A 21,662-nucleotide genomic window follows, 5' to 3' on the forward strand; every position below is an offset into this window, starting at 1 on the left:
CAAGATTGCCTGGAGAAATATCAATAACCTCAGATATGCAGATGACACTACCCTTATGGCAGAAAGTGAAGATGAACTAAAAAGCCTCTTGATGAAAGTGAAAGAGGAGAGTGAAAAAGTTGGCTTAAAGCTCAACATTCAGAAAACGAAGATCATGGCATCTGGTCCCATCACTTCATGGGAAATAGATGGGGAAACATTGTCGGACTTTATTTTTGGGGGCTCCAAAATCACTGCAGATGGTGACTGCAGCCATGAAATTAAAAAAAATAAGAGTAATCCAACTCAAAAATGGGCAAAGAACTTGAACAGACATTTTTCCAAAGAAGACACACAGATGGCCAATAAGTACATGAAAAGATGCTCAACATCACTAGTCATTAGGAAAATGTAAATCAACACCACAATGATATACTATTTCACACCTATTAGGATGGCTATTGTCAAATTTAAAAATGTATTTCTCAGACCTTTAAGATTTTTAAGCTAGAACTGACATATGTAATGTACTAGGATGATAACAATACATCACAGGAATAATATCTTTATCATATATAGTCTTAATGCTTCTAACTGTTAATTTCTAAAACAGCTTAAAATATTACTTTGAACCAAAAATTTAAAGTTGAAAAAAAAAAGCTATGTTCAATGTCCTGCAACACAATATATTAGACTCGAATAACACAACTACACATTATTACCTTACAAAAAGGATTGTGCAGGATAAGAAAAAACACATCAGAAGGAATATTTTAAAAACCAGTATAGATATAAAATATTTTTATCAACATGATCAACAACTTAATGTAACGAACACAGAATACTGAACAGTTGCATATTACACATTAATTTCAAATACACACAAATATTATAGAAATTAACCACATGAAGTAACATCTGAGTTTTACATTTAAAAGTCAAGTGACAGTGGAAGTGGAAAGTTACAGATGAAGGATTGACCAAATGTTGATAAATAACGAAGCTGAGTAATGGATGCATAGGGGTTCTGTATATTAAGACGATTTTCAAAATTCTGTATAGATTTCAAAGTTTTCATAACAAAGTGTTTAAAACTTGCTTATAGAAGTTCTGGCTCCAGTTAATATGAAGTGGGCACACTCACTCCTTCCTGTCTCCCACTGAACACAGCTAAAAGCCCTGAAGGAGTATTTACCTGAGGACTCTGAACAGTAAATGCTAGCAGGCAGAATGGAAAAGGAAATAGATCCTAAGGTAGTGTTGAAATGGCAATGAGTTTTCCAATTCTTCCCTCTGGTCTCTCCATGCAAGAATTCCAACTTAGCCTGACACCAAGCACGTGCACTGGATGCAGACAGAAAGGTGTCCAAGAGCCATTTATTTCTGGTTTGATGAGCAGGAAAAGGAACTTCTCTGAGTAAGAAAGAGTGGGAGAAATCCCCTGGGTTTGTGTGTGTGTGTGTGTTTGTCTTTGTTTGTTTTCTCCCACTCAAGCAACAAACCATTCCTACCGTAGTGCCGAGGAACCAGCAGTTGGTAAGTCATCTAAAACCAGAAAAAAGGAAAAAAAAATTCTAACCCAAGGAACTGTGCCCCAGGAGCTCTCGGGCATCTCTTCTACTTTTCTATCCTCTGGTCACTAGACCCAGGAGGCTCATATACTTGAATTATGTGACAGGGTAGGGAAAGGAAAATTCTAGGCTTGAATTAAAAGAAAAGCGGTCCTTGGGAGCAAGTGAGTGTTGAGGATATCACAGAAAGGGGGCACTCAATAAAGTAAAACCATAGGTTCCGTATGACCTTCTGAGCTCACCTCCAAGGTACACGTTGATTTTATCTTAAGCAGCACAGCAAAGGATCTATGAACTAAGGTGCAAGGTAGATCACACTAAAGTTCAAGACTGGCCACTGTGCGGGGCACACAAGGGACAAATACAGATAGCACTGCAAAGGCCAGGAAAACTGATCTGACATTGCAGCTACAGCCCGTAAAAGGTGGGGTGGAATTTGCAGCCTGAACCTAACGAGGCCAACTGCTCACTAAAGGAAAACATCCAACATTCTTTACAGGATTTAAATAAGATCTGTAGTCAAAATATGATATTCTAGGAGAATTCTCTGCCCATAGACCTGCTCTAAAAAACTACATAAAGTTCTTTAAATAGAAAAAACTATATAATATTGGAGAGAAACCTGAAAATTCAGGAGTGAAGAAAAAAACAACAGAAATTGTCTTTCATCATTTCTGAAAAGTGTGCTGTAACTTTTACCTTTGTTCCTTTGTATGTAATATGTCATTTTCCCTCTGAGTTCTTGTTACTTGGTGCATATTAGCCTGGTAGCAACGGGTTTCCCGTTGTCCCAGGATAACTACAATTTTCAGCAGTTACCTTGTGCCACTGGATCTTGTGCACAGGGCTTTCTCAGTGACCCTGTCTCTTCTTCCTCAGATGTAGACTTCTCAAGATCTCAGCTTCTGACAGTTTCCTGCCCCTCTCCCAGGGGTTGAGATTTTTTTCTTTTCCTCTCCTCTAGACTTAATGGATTTTACCTATGTTCTGAGGTGAGATATAAAATAAGTCCAACAACATGAAGCTTTGCATGCTAAATTGCTTCAGTAGTGTCCAACTCTGTGTGACCCCAGTAACTGTAGCCTGCCAGGTTCCTTTATCCATGGGATTCTCCAGGCAAGAATACTGGAGTGGGTTGCCACGCCCTTCTCCAGGGGATCTTCCTGGCCCAGGGACTGAACCTGTGTCTCCTCCATCTCCTGCATTGGCAGGCAGGTTCTTTACCACTAGCGTCACTTGGGAAGATGTGGAGCAATAGGAACTTTCACACTTGATGTTGGAACTGTACATTGGCTTAATCACTTTAGAAAACTTTGACATTATCTTGATAAATAGAAAACATGAACACCTTTAACCCTGCAAATTTTTTTTTTTTTTTTGCTCTGCTGAGTCTTCGTTGCGGTCTGTGGGCTTTCTTTAGTTGTGGCACTTTGAGCTTCTCTAGTTGCGGCACACAGGCATAGTTGCCCTGCGGCATGTGGGTTTTTAGTTCCCTGACCAGCACTTGAACCCATGTCCCCTGCACTGGAAGGCAGATTCTTAATCACTGGACAACCAGGAAGTTCCTAACCCTGAAACTGTACTGTAGAAAAGTTCAAACATATTTTGAGATACGAACAAAATGTTCACAGTAATGGTGTTTATAATAATCAAAACTAGCAACAACTCAAATGTTAATCAACAGTTAAAGGGATAATAAACATGTCCTAATTCCTAATGCAGATAAAAGAATAAACAGGGATTCATGTCATACTCATTTATGCGTACCTTAATTTTTTACACACTTTTACTTCAAAATAAAACATTTTTAAAAAGGAATTACTAAATTAACTTTGGAAAATTTACATCCCCCTCAAAATGCTTTACAAGTAACACAGGATAAGCCTCATAAATATAATGTTCATTGGAGAAGCATACCATAAAAGAATATAAATGGTTAGACTTCATCTATATAAAGTTCACAACCAGACAAAACTAAGTGTTTAAGGATACACATAATCATGATTATCATCAAAATTCTGGAGGATAATTTATCTCCTGAAGAGATAAAATTGTTTTAGCAAATTATGTTCAGAGACTGAGACTGTCTTTGCCAATAACTTATTTAACCCAGGTTCACTGCAGGAATTACATGATAATATGTCACAAGCCAACAGCATACAGGATAGTCTCTTTATAAGTAAATAAAGAAATAACATACTCCAAATCAGTGGTAGACTGCTGTGGATAGTTGATTCAAATGAATACACTATTTTTCCAGACAAAGAGGAGATGAAGAACTAAGTCCAAATTTAGCCGAGGGGAACCTTTTTATGAGTTGGTTTTCAGAAGAGTCAGCTTAGCCAACCAAGAGCTGCCAGTGCAAACTGAAATCCCTTGTTGCTAGAGCTGGATGTTAGTGGAAGGAAGGCACCAGTGTTGGCGGACGAGACGATCTCCTTCACAGGATGACTGCACAGTTTTCATCACTGCTGGCAAAGAGCAGCCTCGCTACAGCACGTCTTTGGAGAGCTATTTTAGATCAGTAAAGAGTAGCCTTGCCCAGATTGAACATTCTCAGTAAGTCCTCTCAAGTTCTTGGTATTTAAAGTTTAAATGTTCATTACGACATAGTCACTCCTCCATATGTTCACATCAACAAGCACTCAGCAGCACAAAAATTTTGATGCTATCATCTTGACACAGCCTCCTGGATGTAAACAAACACACCCTCAGATCAAAACAACTTCACTTAAGCCATAAACAAGTAAATGAAATCATAACAAGCCAACACACAACAGGCTGTGTGATCAAGGAAGGGCATATCGGGGACTTCTGGGGTGATGGAAATATTCTTTTGGCCTGAGTGATGCTATCTACATGATTCACTTTTTAAAATTATTATTTAAAGTGTACATATCTGTTTCATGTACTCTTTATATATGCTATATGCCATAGCTATATGTGAAGTATACAATATAAAACTCTTTCTTAATGATACTCAACCATTCAAAAGCTAATATTAGATTGAGTTAATCTACTCATACAACAGAACAAACCTAAATGGCCTATATAAACCTACAACCATAACCTCATTCACAATTTGCTAATCATTGAATTCATTCATCGTTAAGTCTGATTGCTTTGCCCATAAAGTGTAACATGGGAATGTATAGCAAAAATAGTAGTTGACTAAATCTAACTTTACAAAAAGCTGAGATTGATTCCACAAAGAGTACATTTTTTTAAAATAAGGAAAACATAAATTTTCGATCAACAACAATATATACCATAGAAAAAAATATTTTATGGGCTTCCCAGTGGTTCAAACAGTATAAGAGCCCATAATCCAGGAGACCCAGGCTTCATCCCTGGGTTGGGAAGATCCTCTGGAGAAGGGAATGGAAACCCACTCCAGCATTCTTGCCTGGAGAATTCCATGGACAGAGGAGTCTGATGGGCTATAGTTCACAGGGTTGCTGTGAACTGTAGAGTTGGACAGGGCTGAGCAACTAACACTTTCACTCCCACTATTAAATTAAAAGCTCTAAATCCTACTGTGATGTAGAAATGATATGTGAAGACAGAATGAAGGAATCAATATTTTAAAAGAATATCACCTTGCATTTTCAGAGAACTTTATATTTTAAAATGCTCTAATGAATACTCTCCCATTTGCATTATACTCAATTTCCAGAAATGGAAAATGGGGTACATGATTAAAATGTCATAATAATTCCATGTCAGAAGTCAACTGTGAGTCCATGACATGTTTCTCAGAGTCTCATTCAACAGCAAAGGATTGGTCAGCAGTACAGGCCAATCTGTAAGAATAAGATACATTTCTGCCAAAGGAAGTCTCTTTCTATATAAATAACAATTTCAGTGGAATTTTTTAGCATTCACAGCAACAGACATCTCTATTGATACTCTTTTATAACAATCTGTCTATATTTATGTTCTCTCTACAAACAAACCTGCTAGGCTGACAGTAATATTAGATATTTCACAGGCTGCTTTTCTTTTTTTTAACCTTTACTTCAATTCCTATTTACCCAGGTACACTTTTTTTTAAGACTTTCACTTATTTACTTGAAGATGTTGTTTTAAACTTTGGGATTTCATTAAAACAAAACTATTGCTGTTGTTCAGTCAGGTCCTACTCTTTGCGACCCTACGGACTGCAGCACACCAGGCTTCTCTGTCCTTTACTATCTCCTTGAGTTTGCTCAAACTCGTGTCCATTGAGTCAGTGATACTATCCAACCATCTCATCCTCTCTCACCCTCTTCTCCTCCTGTCCTCAATCTTTCCCGGCATGATGAGTCTTAACCAATGAGTTGGTTCTTTGAATTAGGTGGCCAAAGTAATGGAGCTTTAACTTCAGCATCAGTCCCTCCAATGAAAATTCAGGGTTGATTACCTTTAGGACCGACTGGTTTGATCTCCTTGCTGTTCAAGGGATTCTCAGGAGTCTTCTCCAGCATTACAGTTAGAAAGCATCAACTCTATGGTGCTCAGCTTTCTTTGTGGTCCAACTCTCCCATCTGTACATAACTACTGGAAAAACCACAGCCTTGACTATACCTTTGTCAGCAAAGTGATGATCCTGCTTTTTAATATCCTGCTGTCTAGGTTTGTCATAGCTTTTTTTCCAAGGAGCAAGCATCTTTTAATTTCTTGGCTGCAGTCACCATCTGCAGTGATTTTGGACTTTCATTTATTTACTTGAAAATGTTGTTTTAAACTTAAGAATTTAATTAAAGCAAAATTAGAACATCACAAAGTTCTACTAAACATGTATATAAACTTGTATTACATATTTTGTTTTGTTCGGCTTTGTTTTAATAAACTGAGGCCCAGACAGTTGTGTCTAACTCAGGGTTATCTAGTTAATTAATTAATTTTAGATACCAGACCTTACTAACTCAACCTCTTACTGGCCATTAATTTTGAAGTCAGTAAGACCTGTGTTTCTGACTTTGGCAACTTTGTGCTTCCATAAAACAGGGATAGTAACACTTACTGCAAAGAACTTTAAGGAGAATTACATGAGAAAATGCTTATAAAATTCTGAGCACAATACCTAACATGAAGTGAGTGATGAAAAAATGTTTGGAAGGTAACAGAATGCTGCTGACAGTGATAATTCAAATAAAAACTATATTTTGCAACATAAATTTCACTAAAATGTTACATAAACACATAACGCCTAAATATATTCCTTTTAAAGCAAACATTTATGCAAAGTAAGACTCTAATCATAAATTTATCTATTATCTATCCTTGCTATCTAATCAAGGAAATGGACACTTGCTTTTTTCTAGTCTAAAAACCATTTCAAATCCATGGAATCACTTCACCATTTCTAAGAAACCTTGTATTTTGACTCAAAACTAACTATTACAACAAGAAAAAAAAATGAACAACTCAATTCAAAAACGGACAAAGGATTTCAACAAATATGTCTCCAGGGAAGATATACAAATGGTCAACAAGCACTTGAAAAGATGCTCACCATTATTAGTCATTAGGGAAATGGGTATTACCAAAAAACAAAAGCAAACAAACAAAAAGCAGAAAATGACAAGTGTTGGAGAAAATATGAAGAAATTGGACCCTTGTACACATTTGGTATGAATGTAAAACAGTGTAGCCACTATGGAAAAGTCAAATGTAGAATTACCATGTAATCTAACAGCTGCAACTCTAAGCTTATCTCTAAAAGAATATATAGCAGCACTATTCACAATAGCCAAAAGGTGTCAAGAGCCCAAATGTCCATCAACAGAAAACCAAAGTATGCTGTGTACATATAATGGATTATCTGGACTTAAACAGAAATGAAAGTCTGATACATATTACAACATAGTAGTCAGATTCTATTTTTAGCTTTGGGTCCTTTGAATTCCCCTGTACCCCTTATGGCAGCATGTCATGCAGCTATAAAGAAACTTCATCAATGTACTTTATGGAGCTGCCTGCTTTGTTTTTGGTCTCAAAGTTTCTTCTTAGTCCAGAAGATACTATTCAGTATCTCTGCCTTCTAACATGGGTCAACAGTAGACTTCTAATAATTAAGTTTTGGGGGATTCAATAGTTATACGTGGATTTTCAACTGTTTAGGGTTGGGTGGGTATTGGTGTCCCTAACCTTACATTGTTCAGGGGCCAATCATAATTACCAACCTACAAAGAAGGCACCAAAAAACGTACATACCCAGACTCATTCTCCACCCTCTGTCATTAGCCAAACCCTACTGGATACCAGAGCGAATGGAACATAGTATGTAGTCCATAAAGGTCAGCTTCCTGGAGTACAAAGTAGGATGGAGAAGGGTGAAGTAATAGTGGGGGCAAATAAAGACTATCTTGTACAACATAACCTACTACTTTACTTCACATGTCTATTTTACTATACAGAAGGAAGAATTAAAGTAAATGTATTTTTCAGTATAAATAAGAAGTTCCTGTTGCCATAAAAAGTAGGGCAATTGATGGGTTAAAAAGACAAAGGCTTTTGTTGTTATTTAAAAACAAAAGGAAACTCACACATTTTGACAAAAAGATTCAGTACACAGGCTGCCACAATCAAGAGCATTCAGTACACAGTCTGCCACAATACCCTTGCAAACACTGAGATAAAATATGAAGAAAGAAAAAAAGATCAATATAACAGAATATTAAGTGCTAAAAGAGACCTCAGAAATTTTCAAATTTTCAGTATGAGAGGAAACAAGCCAGAGAGGATGATACTTCAAGCAACTTCATCAAGATGACAAAGATATTTAGCAGCAAAGTTGGAAACAAACCAGATCCTGTAACTCTCTGTCTCATTCTCTTCCCACCATACACTATAGAAATAAAACTGGAAATGCTTCATATTCAGGAAACTGACTAGTAAACAAGTTAAATAATCACCACCCAGACTCACAGGTTAGAATGTTTCTTACAGTAGAACCCTAGGTTTCCCACAATAACAATATTCTGCCCTCTATCCTCTTAACCAAAAAATTACACTTCATGAATCCTAATACATATAGTACACACAGAACCTAGAAGCTGAACAGAGACCTTAATCTGAGCTTAAAGAAAATACGCAGTTAGGAAAGAAATTATCAGTGAATTAACAGCCATTTTCCTATAAAGCATAAAATTAAAACCTCTGGGTTAAATGTGTAATAGGAGTCATCCAATGCTTTGACAGTTGAATTGCTCCTTCAAAATCTGGGGTATACAGAAAGAATGCATATTCCATTGGTCAGGATGAACACAAAAATCACTTCTTAAGATGCACACTAATTGCATACTTAGGAAATTAACAAAATAAGAGTGCAGTATCTGGAAGACAAAGCCCATAAAATCAATTATAAAGAGAAACTAATTTTAAAAAAGGAGAGAGAAAATAAAAGTATTAAGGATTAAATTAAATTACTTATAAAAGTAAAAGCAAATTTAAGATGGCTTCTTTTCCAGAAAATAAAATATAACATCAAACCTTTGCAACTCATTTAAAAACTTTCACTCAGAAAATTTCAAAGAATACTATTATGAACATCATACCTAAACTGAACAATTAACATTTCATCTATTTTGTTCATCTATTTATCTATGTCTATCAAGTTAATTTTTAAACTCACCACTTCAAAGTTACAGACATTAAAACTCTATCCCTAAATATTTCAATAATATTTTACTATATAGCTACAATACCATTGTTAAGTATAGCAATTTCCTATATCTTCCAATACTATTAATAATACATATTCAAACTTCCATAAAACATATAGCTGGTTTTTCAAACAAGGATCCACACAAAAATGATGTATCTTTGGTATTTTCTGAAGTCTCTCTAAAATGGTTTCTTCACATATGACCTTTTTCTCCCGACAACCCTAATCTTATTAGCTATACATAACAAAATTTGGAGAAGGCAATGGCACCCCACTTCAGTACTCTTGCCTGGAAAATCCCACGGATGGAGGAGCCTGGTAGGCTGCAGTCCATGGGGTCGCTAAGTCGGACACGTCTGAGTGACTTCACTTTTACTTTTCACTTTCATGCATTGGAGAAGGGAATGGCAACCCACTCCAGTGTTCTTGCCTGGAGAATCCCAGGGACGGGGGAGCCTGGTGGGCTGCCATCTGTGGGGTCAGACAGAGTCGGACACGACTGAAGTGACTTAGCAACAACATAAAATTTATCCACATCCAGTAGAATGGCATTTATTTATTATCCTTGTGCACTACTAAAGGGAACGTAAGATGGTGCAGCCACTACAAAAAATAGTATGGCAATTCTTCAAAAAATTAAACAGAATTACTATATGATTCAGCAATCCCACTCTGGTGTATATATCCAAAATAACTGAAAACAGGGACTTGAATAGGTCTTTGTACATCCATGCTCATAGCAGCACTTTTCACAACAGCCAAAAGGCAGAAGCAACCCAAGTGTTCATGACATGAATAGATAAACAAAATGTGGTGTATAAGTACAATGGAATATTACTCAGCCTTAAAAGGAACGAAATCCTGAAACATGCTACAACATGTATGAATTTTGATGACATTAGGCTAACTGAAATAAATCAGTCAGAAAAAGATCTGAGTTGTGTGTGTGTGTGTGCCCGCGAGCACGCCCAGGTGCTCAGTCACGCCCAACTTTGCGACCCTATGGACTACAGCCCACCAGGCTTCTCTGCCCATGGGACTTTTCAGGCAAGAATACAGAAGTGGGCTGCCATTTCCTACTCCAGGGGATCTTCCCAACCTAGGGATCAAACTTGTGTCTCTTGCCTCTTCTGTATTGTCAAGTGGACTCTTTATCAGTGAGCCACCTGGGAGGCCACATAAGGCACAAAGATAGTCAAAGTCACGGACTGAAAGCAGAACTGTGGTTGCCAGGAGTTAGATGGATGAGGCACTGGAGTTGTTATTTAGTGGACGCAGCATTTCACTTCTGCAAGATGAAATAGTTCCTGAAAGGGACGACGGTTTCACAATAACCTGAATGTACTTAATACCACTAAGTGAGAGTGAGAGTCGCTCAGTCGTGTCTGACTCTTTGTGACCCTATGGACCATACAGTCCATGGAATTCTCCAGGCCAGAATACTGGAGTGGGTAGCCTTTCCCTTCTCCAGGGGATCTTCCCAACCCAGGGGTCAAACCCAGGTCTCCTGCATTGCAGGCGGATTCTTTACCAGCCGAGCCACAAGGGAAGCACAAACTGTACACTTAAAACTGGTTAATATGGTAATTTGGGTGTGTGTGTATTCCACCACAATTCTAAAAATTGGAAAAAGAAAGAAAACTCTGATACATCCTACAACAGGCATGAGAATCTTTAGTTCAGTTCAGTTTAGTCACTCAGTCATCTCTGACTCTTTGCGACCCCATGAATTGCAGCACACCAGTCCTCCCTGTCCATCACCAACTCCTGGACTTCACTCAAACTCACGTCCATCGAGTCAGTGATGCCATCCAGCCATCTCATCTTCTGTCGTCCCCTTTTCCTCCTGCCCCCAATCCCTCCCAGCATCAGAGTCTTTTCCAATAAGAGTCAACTCTTCGCATGAGGTGGCCAAAGTACTGGAGTTTCAGCTTCAGCATCATTCCTTCCAAAGAACACCCAGGACTGATCTCCTTTAGAATGGACTGGTTGGATCTCCTTGCAGTCCAAGGGACTCTCAAGAGTCTTCTCCAATACCACAGTTCAAAAGCATCAATTCTTCGGTGCTCAGCTTTCTTCACAGTCCAACTCTCACATCCATACATGACTACTAGAAAAACCATAGCCTTGACAAGACAGACTTTTGTTAGCAAAGTAATGTCTCTGCTTTTGAATATGCTATCTAGGTTGGTCCTAACTTTCCTTCCGAGGAGTAGCGTCTTTTAATTTCATGGCTGCAATCACCATCTGCAGTGATTTTGGAGCCCAGAAAAATAAAGTCTGACATTCTTTCCACTGTTTCCCCATCTATTTCCCATGAAATGATGGGACTGGATGCCATGATCTTCCTTTTCTGAATGTTGAGCTTTAAGCCAACTTTTTCACTCTTCTCTTTCACTTTCATCAAGAGGCTTTTTAGTTCCTCTTCACTTTCTGCCATAAGGGTGGTGTCATCTGCATATCTGAGGTTATTAATATTTCTCCTGGCAATCTTGATTCCAGCTTGTGCTTCTTCCAGCCCAGCGTTTCTCATGATGTACTCTGCATATAAGTTAAATACGCAGGGTGACAATATACAGCCTTGATGTACTCCTTTTCCTATTTGGAACCAGTCTATTGTTCCATGTCCAGTTCTAACTGTTGCTTTCTGATCTGCATAACCTTTAAGTCTTACATTAGGTGAAACACGTCAATCACAAAAAGGCAAATACTATATGATTCCACATACATGATGAACCTATAGCAGAAACAGAAAGTAATAAGCTGAGGCCAGAGATTGGTGGGGAGAAGGAAGGAGAGATTTATTTTTTAATGAGTATAAAAGTTTTCTGCTTGAGAAGAAGAAAAAAATTCCAGAAATGAATGGTGGTGGTAATTGCACAATAGTGCAGATACACCTTATGCTTCTCAATTGTATACTTTTAAATGTCTTTTTAAACAATAAATTTTTAAAAACAGTGGTAAAATAGACACAAAATTTACCATTTTAAGGTTATATTAAATATATTCACCACATTATGCAAACATAGCACAATCCTAATTTTTTAACAGGACACCTGAATTGTATTTCTCAAACTCTGGATTTATCTAATGGCTGCCTTGTAGCATGGTTTAAATATTTCTCTAGTCCTTTTATTTCCTATAAACTAGAAGTTACACCTAGAAGTTTGATCAGAGTAAAATTAAGTACTTCAAGCAAGAACTCTTCATAGATCATTTTGTATATTTCATAAGCCTTGGCTTAAGTTTTCTTCTTCCAGGTCTAACCTGCCATTAATAACATCAAGTCTGTCTTTCATCTCAGCCATTATAGTTTCCACCTATAGCTTTGCTTCTGTTGTTGTTCAGTTGCTAAGTCGTGTCTGACTGTGACCCCATGGACTGAAGCATGCCAGGTTCCTCTACCCTTCTTTATCTCTTGGAGTTTGCTCAAATTCATATCCATTAAGTTGGTGATGTTATCTGTACCTTCCATGTTTCTAATTAACACATTCAATCTTTCTTCTAGCTTTTTAAGCATATGGAACAGTTATAAAAAACTGTTTTACCTCCCTCTCCACTAATTCTATCACCCATGTCACTTCTGTTTCAGTTTTTCTTTTTCTTTTTCATTATGAGTCATATTTTCCTGCTCCTTTGCATGCCTAGTAATTTCTGATTGGATGCCAGACACTGTGAATTTTACATTTTTGGGTGCTGGATATTTTTGTATTCCTGAACCTATTCTTGAGCTTGGTTCTGGGACACGAATAAATTACTTGGAAAGAGTTCGACTGTTCAAGTCTCGCTTTTAAATTTTTTAGGTTAGGCCAAAGCAGTATTTAGATTAAAGCTAATTTACCTCACTACTGAGGCAAAACTGTTCGGAGTACACAAGTCCCGATTTACTTGCAGTTTGGCTCTTTGTGGTTTCCATTACCCATGGTCAACACTGACCCAAGAATATTAAATGCAAAATTCCAGAAATAAACAATTCAGAAGTTTTAAATTGTGTGCTCTTCTGAGTAGCCTGATTAAAAATCTCACTGTCGTGTTCCATGCCCCATTCGCTGTCCTGCCAGCTCCCCATGTGAATCATCCTTTTGATTGCCTTATTTGATCCTCAATAACTCTGAGGTTTCTCTTGATTCCAAAGCCATTGCTCTTAACCATTATGCTTCCTTACCATTTCAGGAATTATTAGGATAGAAAGTCAAATGATATCAACCTTAAGTTGAAAATCAAATTATGAAACTACTTAATTCAAATGCTATCACAGATTACAGGCCTGAGAAAATTGGTAATGCTGCTTTATTTGAAACACATTACAATAGAATCTACTTGATCATTTTTAAAAACACAATTTTCAAATCTAAAAGGAAGTTTTATTTGAACAAGGAAAGGACATGATTGAAATGAAAATGAACTATCACCAGAAACTAGAAAATGTAGATTTAAGTGTATTTATAGTATTCACAACAGTTCTGTCAAATAGAATATGTCAGGATGAAAGAAAGGTTTCCTATCTGCACTGTTCAATACAGTAGCCACTAGTTATCTGTGGCTACTGAGCATCTGAAGCGTCTTTAGTAAAAGTAATAAACTGATTTTTAATTTTAATTATCATAAAATTTAGTTATAAGTCATCTGTCTCCACCACTAGACTGTGAGCTCCTTAATGAGTAGAATATGTTTTATTTCTCTCTTTCTAGTGCTTAGGCACATATTAGGAAAAGAAAATAATTGATGTGTGGCAGAACGTGTGGATAGAATTTTCTAGGAATGTCCAAGTAAATTCTCTAAATGCATCAGTCTGATAAAGGTTACAGAATGCAGACTTAATCTATTAAATTATATCTTACTTCTACTCTGATTTTTAAAGCAGATAAAATATCGTAATTACTCATTTATTCACCAAACGTGTTCTAAGCTTGTATATAAGACAGGTACTCTGTTGAGTGTTCAGGAGATGATGGTGAATAAGCCTTGTTTATGGCATCAAGAATCACTCATTCTCTAGGAAAATACATACAACTGCTCCACAAAATAAGAAGAGTATTTTTAAAAAAATAAATATGGGAACCACCAAGGCAAACAACCACCTGAGAGTGGAGGGAAATACACAAACTGAAGAACAACTCATTAATCTAATCTGAAGATGAATAATAACTCACCAGTTGGAAGATGGTAGGATGGTGAAGAGGCATTCTAAGTACAACAAACAGCCCAAGTAAAGGCATAATGACACAAAAAGGCACAAATCGTATGGGGAACAAAAAGTAGTTCACTATGACTAGAACATGGGAGAAGGAACAGGAAGAGAAGGTAGAGAGATGAAGTTATATTACAGCTAGATTCTAATGCCCTTCATGTGCCATGTTACAGAATGCTCATTTAATCCTACTAGGATAGTGGACAAATTTCACATGTTTAGTTTTTAAAAACGTAAACTTTAGCTTGCTGGTTTAAGTTCAATAACTCCAATGAACAAACTTTAAAATGAAAAATCTGAACTGTAAGTAGAGCTTATAAATAGACATCAGTAACTGTCTGACTCTGAACAAGCAAGATTATTAAGATAGGCATTTTAAGTTTTAAATGACCAATTTAAAACAAAATCATTTTGAAGGAAAATGCAAACCTTACTTGTATGCCTCACATGAATGATAAGGATTTATCTCTTAAAGATTTCCATGAAGTTTTCTTTTTCTCATACTCAGTAACCCTATTTTAAATTTATTATTGTTGGCGAGGAATCCTTACAATTTGCAAAAACACAAAACTGATTACTCTGTTAGTTTAGGGGGAAAAAATTAATCCAGCTCTAGCTGATTATTTTCTCATTAATAGGGCCAACACCTCTCTGCCCAATGTAGCAGTATTTAAACTCCCACCCCCAGATCATTAATGATATTTGATGTCAATCAGTTCTCACAGTTGTTCAGTTCCACAGTTGCCTCTTCTGGTTTTTCAAGTAACATTCTAAACTGCTATCTCTTCCACCTGCAGGTGTCCAGTATATCATGTTCTCAAAGTATTACTGTTTTGCAGGAGTATTATCCTGAACTTATTTAAAAGGAACAAGCTATCTTCCTCTTACTGACCTTTACTGAGCTCAGAGTTTGTGTAAAATTTACTCAATACATTTCCCCATCCTGACATTTATACCTGAATTAAGCAATTTTTATTTTTGTGTGTTTTTTTTTATTTAAGTATAGTTGATTTACAATGTTGGGTTAGTTTCAAGTGTACAGCAAAGTGATTCAGCTATACCTAAATATATTTTTTTAAGATTCTTTCCCACTATAGGTTATTACAAGATACTGAATATAGGTCCTTGATATTTATCTATTTTATATATTAGTATGTATCTGTTTTTCCTGTGGTCATGTATGGATGTGAGAGTTGGACTGTGAAGAAGGCTGAGTGCCGAAGAATTGATGCTTTTGAACTGTGGTGTTGGAGAAGACTCTTGAGAGTCCCTTGGACCACAAGGAGATCCAACCAGTCCATTCTGAAGGAGATCAGCCCTGGGATTTCTTTGGAAGGAATGTTGCTAAAGCTGAAACTCCAGTACTTTGGCCACCTCATGCGAAGAGTTGACTCACTGGAAAAGACTCTGATGCTGGGAGGGATTGGGGGCAAGAGGAGAAGGGGACGACAGAGGATGAGATGGCTGGATGGCATCACTGACTCGATGGATGTGAGTCTGAGTGAACTCCGGGAGTTGGTGATGGACAGGGAGGCCTGGTGTGCTGCAATTCATGGGGTCGTAAAGAGTCGGACACAACTGAGCGATTGATCTGATCTGATCTGATGTATCTGTTAATCCCAAACTCCTAATTTATCTCCCCCCACCACTTCACTATCCCCTTTGGTAACCCTAAGTTTGTTACCTATGTCTGTGAGTCTATTTCTGTTTTCTAAATAAGTTAATCTATATCATTTTTTTTAGATTCCACATACAAATGGTATCATATGATACTTGTTTTTCCCTGTCCTACTTCACTTAATACAATAAACTCTAGGCCCATCCATGTTGCTGCAAATGGCATTATTTCATTCTTTTTTATGGCTGAGAAATATTCCACAATACACATACATCCCACATCTTCCTATCCATTCATCTATCGTCACCTATCAGTGAACATTTAGGTTGCTTCCATGTCTTGGCTATTATAAACAGTGCTGCTATGAACACTGGGGTGCATGCATCTTTTTGAATTAAGAGTTTTCTCCGGACGTGCATTCAGGAGTGAGATTGCTGAATCATATGGTAGTTCTACTTTGTTATTTAAGGAAACTCCATGTTGTTCTCTTCAGTGGCTGTATCAATTTACATCCCCAACGATAGTGTAGGAGGGTTCCCCTTTCTCCACACCCTCTCCAGCATCTATTATGTGTAGATTTTTAATTTTTTGGCCATGCCCTACAGTTTGCAGGATCTTAGTTCCTGGACCAGGGATTGAACTTGGGCCCATAACAGTAAAAGAGCTGAGTCCTAATCACTGGACCACCAGGGAATTCCCTAAACTTTTTAATGATGGCCATTCTGACTGGTGTGAGGTGATACCTCATTGTAGTTTTGATTTGCATTTCTCTAATACTTCGTGATATTGAGCATTTTTTCATGTGCCTGTTGGTCATCTGTGAGTATTCTTCAGAGAAATGTCTATTTAAGTATGCTCATTTTTCAATTGGGTTGTTTTGGGGTTTTTTTTTATATGAAGCTGTATAAGCCTAAGCAATCTTTACAAATTGGGCAGTCTGCTAATAATTGTGTAGCTTAAACAAAGTTTTCTAGTTTATTGCTATATATGCAACATGCAATTTAAAACCCGCTAAAATCCAGACAAACTGAATAAAGAACTTAATTCCTCTAACATCTATCTATTTTAAACTCTCTGGACTAAACATTCTCAAGTTGGGAAAATAAATTCTTTTTAGACATTATGTTTTGTTATTGTCACTGTTAACAATCACATTTAGGGACTTCCCTGGTGGTTCAGCAGCCTAGACTCTGTGATCCCGATGCAGGGGGCCTGGGTTTGGTCCCTGATCAGGGAACTGGTTCCCACATGGCGCAACTAAAATTCCATGTGCCACAACTAAAAAAGGTCCCGTGTGCCACAGCTGAGACCTGGCGTGGCCAAATAAATACATAAATAATTGAAAAACACAACAATCACATTTATGAGAATCTGCTAAATTCCAGGCACTTGGCATATATTAATTAATCCTTAAAAAATCCCTATGAGATATTACTATTTTCATTGCAAATAAACTCAAATTCTGAGAGATTAAGTAACTTACTCAACATCAAGAAGTGTTGGAGTTGAGTTTTAGAATAGAGACCTGTCTGCCTAAACTAAAGCCTGTGCCACCAATGTTAGCAAGTACAGTTCAAACAACCACTCAATTGAGCTACTAACATCTTCTAAATGAAAACAAGAAAGTGGAGTAAACAATACGCTGCATCAATTATATTTGCTCTTAAAATATAATGAATCATCAGAATAATCCATGAAGATACAAAACAAGATACTAATGTTAACTATAATTTTAAAGTTAACACTCAGTAACAGCAATTAGTGACAATTATTTATTTCTTAAACAATGCTCAAAATTAAGTAGTTTCTATACAGATTTTTAAATATGAAATAATTAAAGAATCAAGTATGTAATCATATTTACTACATATACTTAAATACTTAAAACATTTATTTACTATTTATGAACTGCAGTTTATATAATCAAGTTCACACACAACAAAAAATGCTTACCAATAATCAATTTTAACAAACTGGCCAAATATACAACATATTTAAAGTTGGAAAATCTGAGTACTCCAGAGCATGGGTACTTATACATGTAATAACAATACAAATAGGTGCACTCAAAGAGTTCAAATTTCAAGTTCTATAAATTAATAGTAGACATTTTAAAAAGGAAAAATCAACATGCAAACTGTAAAAAATAATTTATATTGGGAAAGGAAAGCAGTTAATTTTTTTAAATACATGTAAAATTATTTTAGTGAACATCTGCTATTACTACCTGCCCAGCAATCTTTCTCCCTTCTCCAGGAAATGACACTTCAATTTTCCTTTGGGAACTATATGTCACCTACCCTTAATTCATGTGCTTTTAAACTGTATCTCCCTCCATCCTACTCCACAGTTGGAAGAAGATCCAATTCTGACCACCCACGGCATTCCATCTGTCTGGTCACAGAGATTGTCTCTAGGATGAGCGATGACCCAAGTAAGGCCACAGAGTAGTTTGCTATTGTAACAGAATTCTATTATAATAGAATCAGAAAAAGGGAAATTTTCTCTCTTCTGGAGTTTCTGAGGTTGTAGGATGTAAGCCCAGTGCTATCAATGCCATCTTTCCCAGGGAGTCTGACCCCAAACTCAACTTCTCCACACTGATGCCCAACCCAAAGCAAGAGGAAGTAGTGGTTACTTGTTGGCATGGGAAAAGATAAATTAGGATTTCAAGTTTCAGTGTTGTATTTCTTATAATGTTTCTGTTTTTCAAAAATAAATGCATATTACTTTTATAATAGGAAATATAAAATATTTAAAAATACTACCCCTGTATTTTCTTCTCAACTCTTCTGAGATAGCAATATTTAATGTCTTAAAAAGCATTAGTAATTTTCTCAGAATTTACTTAAGTGAGTAAAAATCTACTTAAAAAGAATAGACTTTTTCCCTTAGCATAAAATCAAGCCATTTTCCTTTCTGGTGGGGGAAAAAAAAAGTTGTGAGTAAACTTTTTAAAAAGTTAGTTCTCTTTTAAAGGAAATATTAAAAAAAAATTATACTCAAGGGCAGTCCAGTGGTTAAGACTCCATGCTTCCAACGTAAGGGGCGCAGGTTCTATCCCTGGCTGGGGACCTAAGATCCCACATGCCACATGACGTGGCCAAACAAAATGTGGAAAAAAATTGGTAAACATTTAGCAAGTGTCGCAGTCATTGTAAAAATTGGTCAAGATGGAAAAAGTGGCCAAATTAGGTGTAATAACTTTGTCAATTACTCAGTCCTATATTTCTGAATAATATAAAATCTGAAGGGTCAATTAAGTCTTTCAGTTATTATTTTACATAATACTGCATTATAGGATAAATTACATACCATGGTTAAACACAGGAAAGTCAGTCTCAAGAGTTACCTCTTGGGAATGCAAAGTCTATGCTACACAGTAAATGTTCTCTAGATTATAAACGAAGATAGCAATACACTCTTTTGTTCTCTTGCTCATATTAGTTTCTGTCATTTTCCTTTTCTCCCCAGGTACACAACCAACCCCTGAATCTTTACTTTTTGTTAGCATTACTTTGTGTCTTATAACCTTCAGTAAGGTCACTGAGGGTTTCCTATGTGGTTCAGTGGTAGAGAATCCGCCAGCAATGCAGGAGACACAGGTTAAATACCTGGGTCTGGAAGATCCCCTGGAGAAGGAAATGGCAACTCCCTCCAGTAATCTCGCCTGGAAAATCCTATGGACATAAGAGCCTGGTGAGCTACAGTCCATGGGGTCTCAAAGAGTCCCACACAACTGAGCTACTAAAAGGACACTGAGAGCAGCTGGAAGCCAGAGCCACGTTTTCACAAACAAGGGAGTGAGTTCTAAAAAGGTTTTAGGATGAGACAATATTTAAGAAGCTCAACACCGTAGGCAACGCCAAGAGGATAATGGGACGGTCAACGTGGCCAACACCTAAGTCTCAAGATGCTGACATTTTATTAATTTGTCATATCGTTTAATGAAACCTAAACTCTCCAACAGCTATCAACCCCAAACTGTTTCATTCCTTTCTCTTGCTAGATCACGTGCACCTGTGACTCAAAGGAATATTTTACCATAAACAAAGGTATACCTGAGAAACTGCCCCCAAATTCACAGACACATCTACTTATAAAACAGAAAGTAAATATGTCTTTCCAAGTACCACAAAGAGAATAAAGTATTTTACTCTAGTCCTAACTATAAACTGGTTATTCTACATATACGCGCAAGTATCTACAATACTTTTTAGGCATCTGAAAGAGAAGATAAAGAAACCATACTACTACACAGGGAGGAACTCAAAAAGTAGTTCGGTTTAAACTCTTCTTCCAACATTTTTACACTGAGTCAATAACGCCCGGCTCATTCTCAAAACATCGTATTGCGGACCAGGATAGGATAGTGAGAAGGAAACTTGAGAGGGAATGGGTAAGACACTGGGAAAGATAAAAACTGAACGGTCCAGGAAACCTGCACTTTGTTTTGTCCCTTCAGGTCCCCATTTATTTTTCCACTTTTTTCATTTCAGTGATTAAAACTTCCCCTCATCAGAGACCTAACTATAAGCTCCCCACCCACTTCCAACCACATCCCCAGATGCCAAGGATGGTCCCTGGTCGCCTGTGAGAAGAGGGACGTCGGCGCTCAACTGAACCCTGCCGCTGGGAACTCGGAAGTAGAAGTTCTCCCGGGACAGGCAGAAGGGACTGGGAGAAGTGAAGGAAAGCTGAGGAAGCGAAGCAGGCAGGACTAAGGACTGGTCTCAAGCCCCAGTCTGGACACATCAGGGGGAGACAGCTGTCCCGCTCGACCAGAGAAGTCGCCTGACCCCAAAGAAGACAAACGGCTGGCCCCAGAGGTCTGGTCTCTAAAGCTGTTTCGCATCCGCCTTCCTTTCGTCTTCCCTAAAAGGCTGTCTCCTCAAACCTTCACAGTCCCAGGACTCACCCGTCCACGCCTGAGCTGCAGTTGCTTCTCCGTCAAAGCCGCCCACCTCCGAACACCATGGAGACGAAGAAACAGCCAAGACAAGCCTCCACTTCCACCACCCACCCTCACGTGACTCTCCTAGTCGCTGGGCCTTTCGGGATCGTGGTGAAATACGTGTGGGACGAGCACGGAGGAAAAGGGGTGGGGAGAGGCCCGGAAGCAGCCCGCCCCGCCCGGACCCCGCCCCGGCCTCGGGCCCCGCCCTAGCCTCGGCTCCGCCCCCCGCAGTATTTAGGAGCGAAGGTAGGCTGTCACCGAGACGCTCGCTGGTTTTTGCTCTGTGCATTCTACCTCTATCGCCCTCACTCCCCGACACACAAGTATAGGAATCTGTTAAAAAGATTTATTGTGCCTGTTGCCACCTCGTTGATACCTTTTTCGTGCTGGCTAAGCAAAAAGGAGTCAGTGAAAAGAGAACTGGACCACAGTGAGTTGGAAATTATTTTCGAGCTGCATTTAGATTTAGGCATCTGATAAAATTTGCCTATTTCCTGATTTTGAAGTTTTTTTTTCAACTTAAAAAACCTCCTCACCGCTTCTTTTACTCTTAGTTTTTGTGTTTTTTTTTAAGTGTTCTCTTTGCAAACTAATGTTGTTGAAGAGTTTCGTCACTAACCTACTAGTAGCATGTTTTTTTCTGATGTTCTATCAGAACTGAGGATGGAGAGGGGTCCCCTCTTCTGCTGTGGAAA

The 21,662-nt window shown here is 37.8% G+C and overlaps 1 protein-coding gene across 4 annotated transcripts in view; it reads right to left on the reverse strand.

Moving 5' to 3' along the window:
- The window catches only part of MICU1 (mitochondrial calcium uptake 1), a 216,188-nt gene extending 195,064 nt beyond the window's left edge, over positions 1-21,124 (reverse strand). For 2 of the 4 annotated variants that reach the window (XM_027531092.1, XM_027531093.1), the window contains exon 1: positions 20,929-21,108. The gene's annotated coding sequence lies outside the window, so the exon portion shown is untranslated. Of the gene's footprint in view, positions 1-20,928 lie in introns of all 4 variants that reach the window. The other 2 variants (XM_027531090.1, XM_027531091.1) reach the window with 2 other exon arrangements.
- Between the last annotated feature and the right edge of the window lie 538 nt (positions 21,125-21,662).

This window comes from Bos indicus x Bos taurus, chromosome 28 (genome assembly GCF_003369695.1).
Source record: "Bos indicus x Bos taurus breed Angus x Brahman F1 hybrid chromosome 28, Bos_hybrid_MaternalHap_v2.0, whole genome shotgun sequence".
Classification (NCBI taxonomy): Eukaryota; Metazoa; Chordata; class Mammalia; order Artiodactyla; family Bovidae; genus Bos; species Bos indicus x Bos taurus.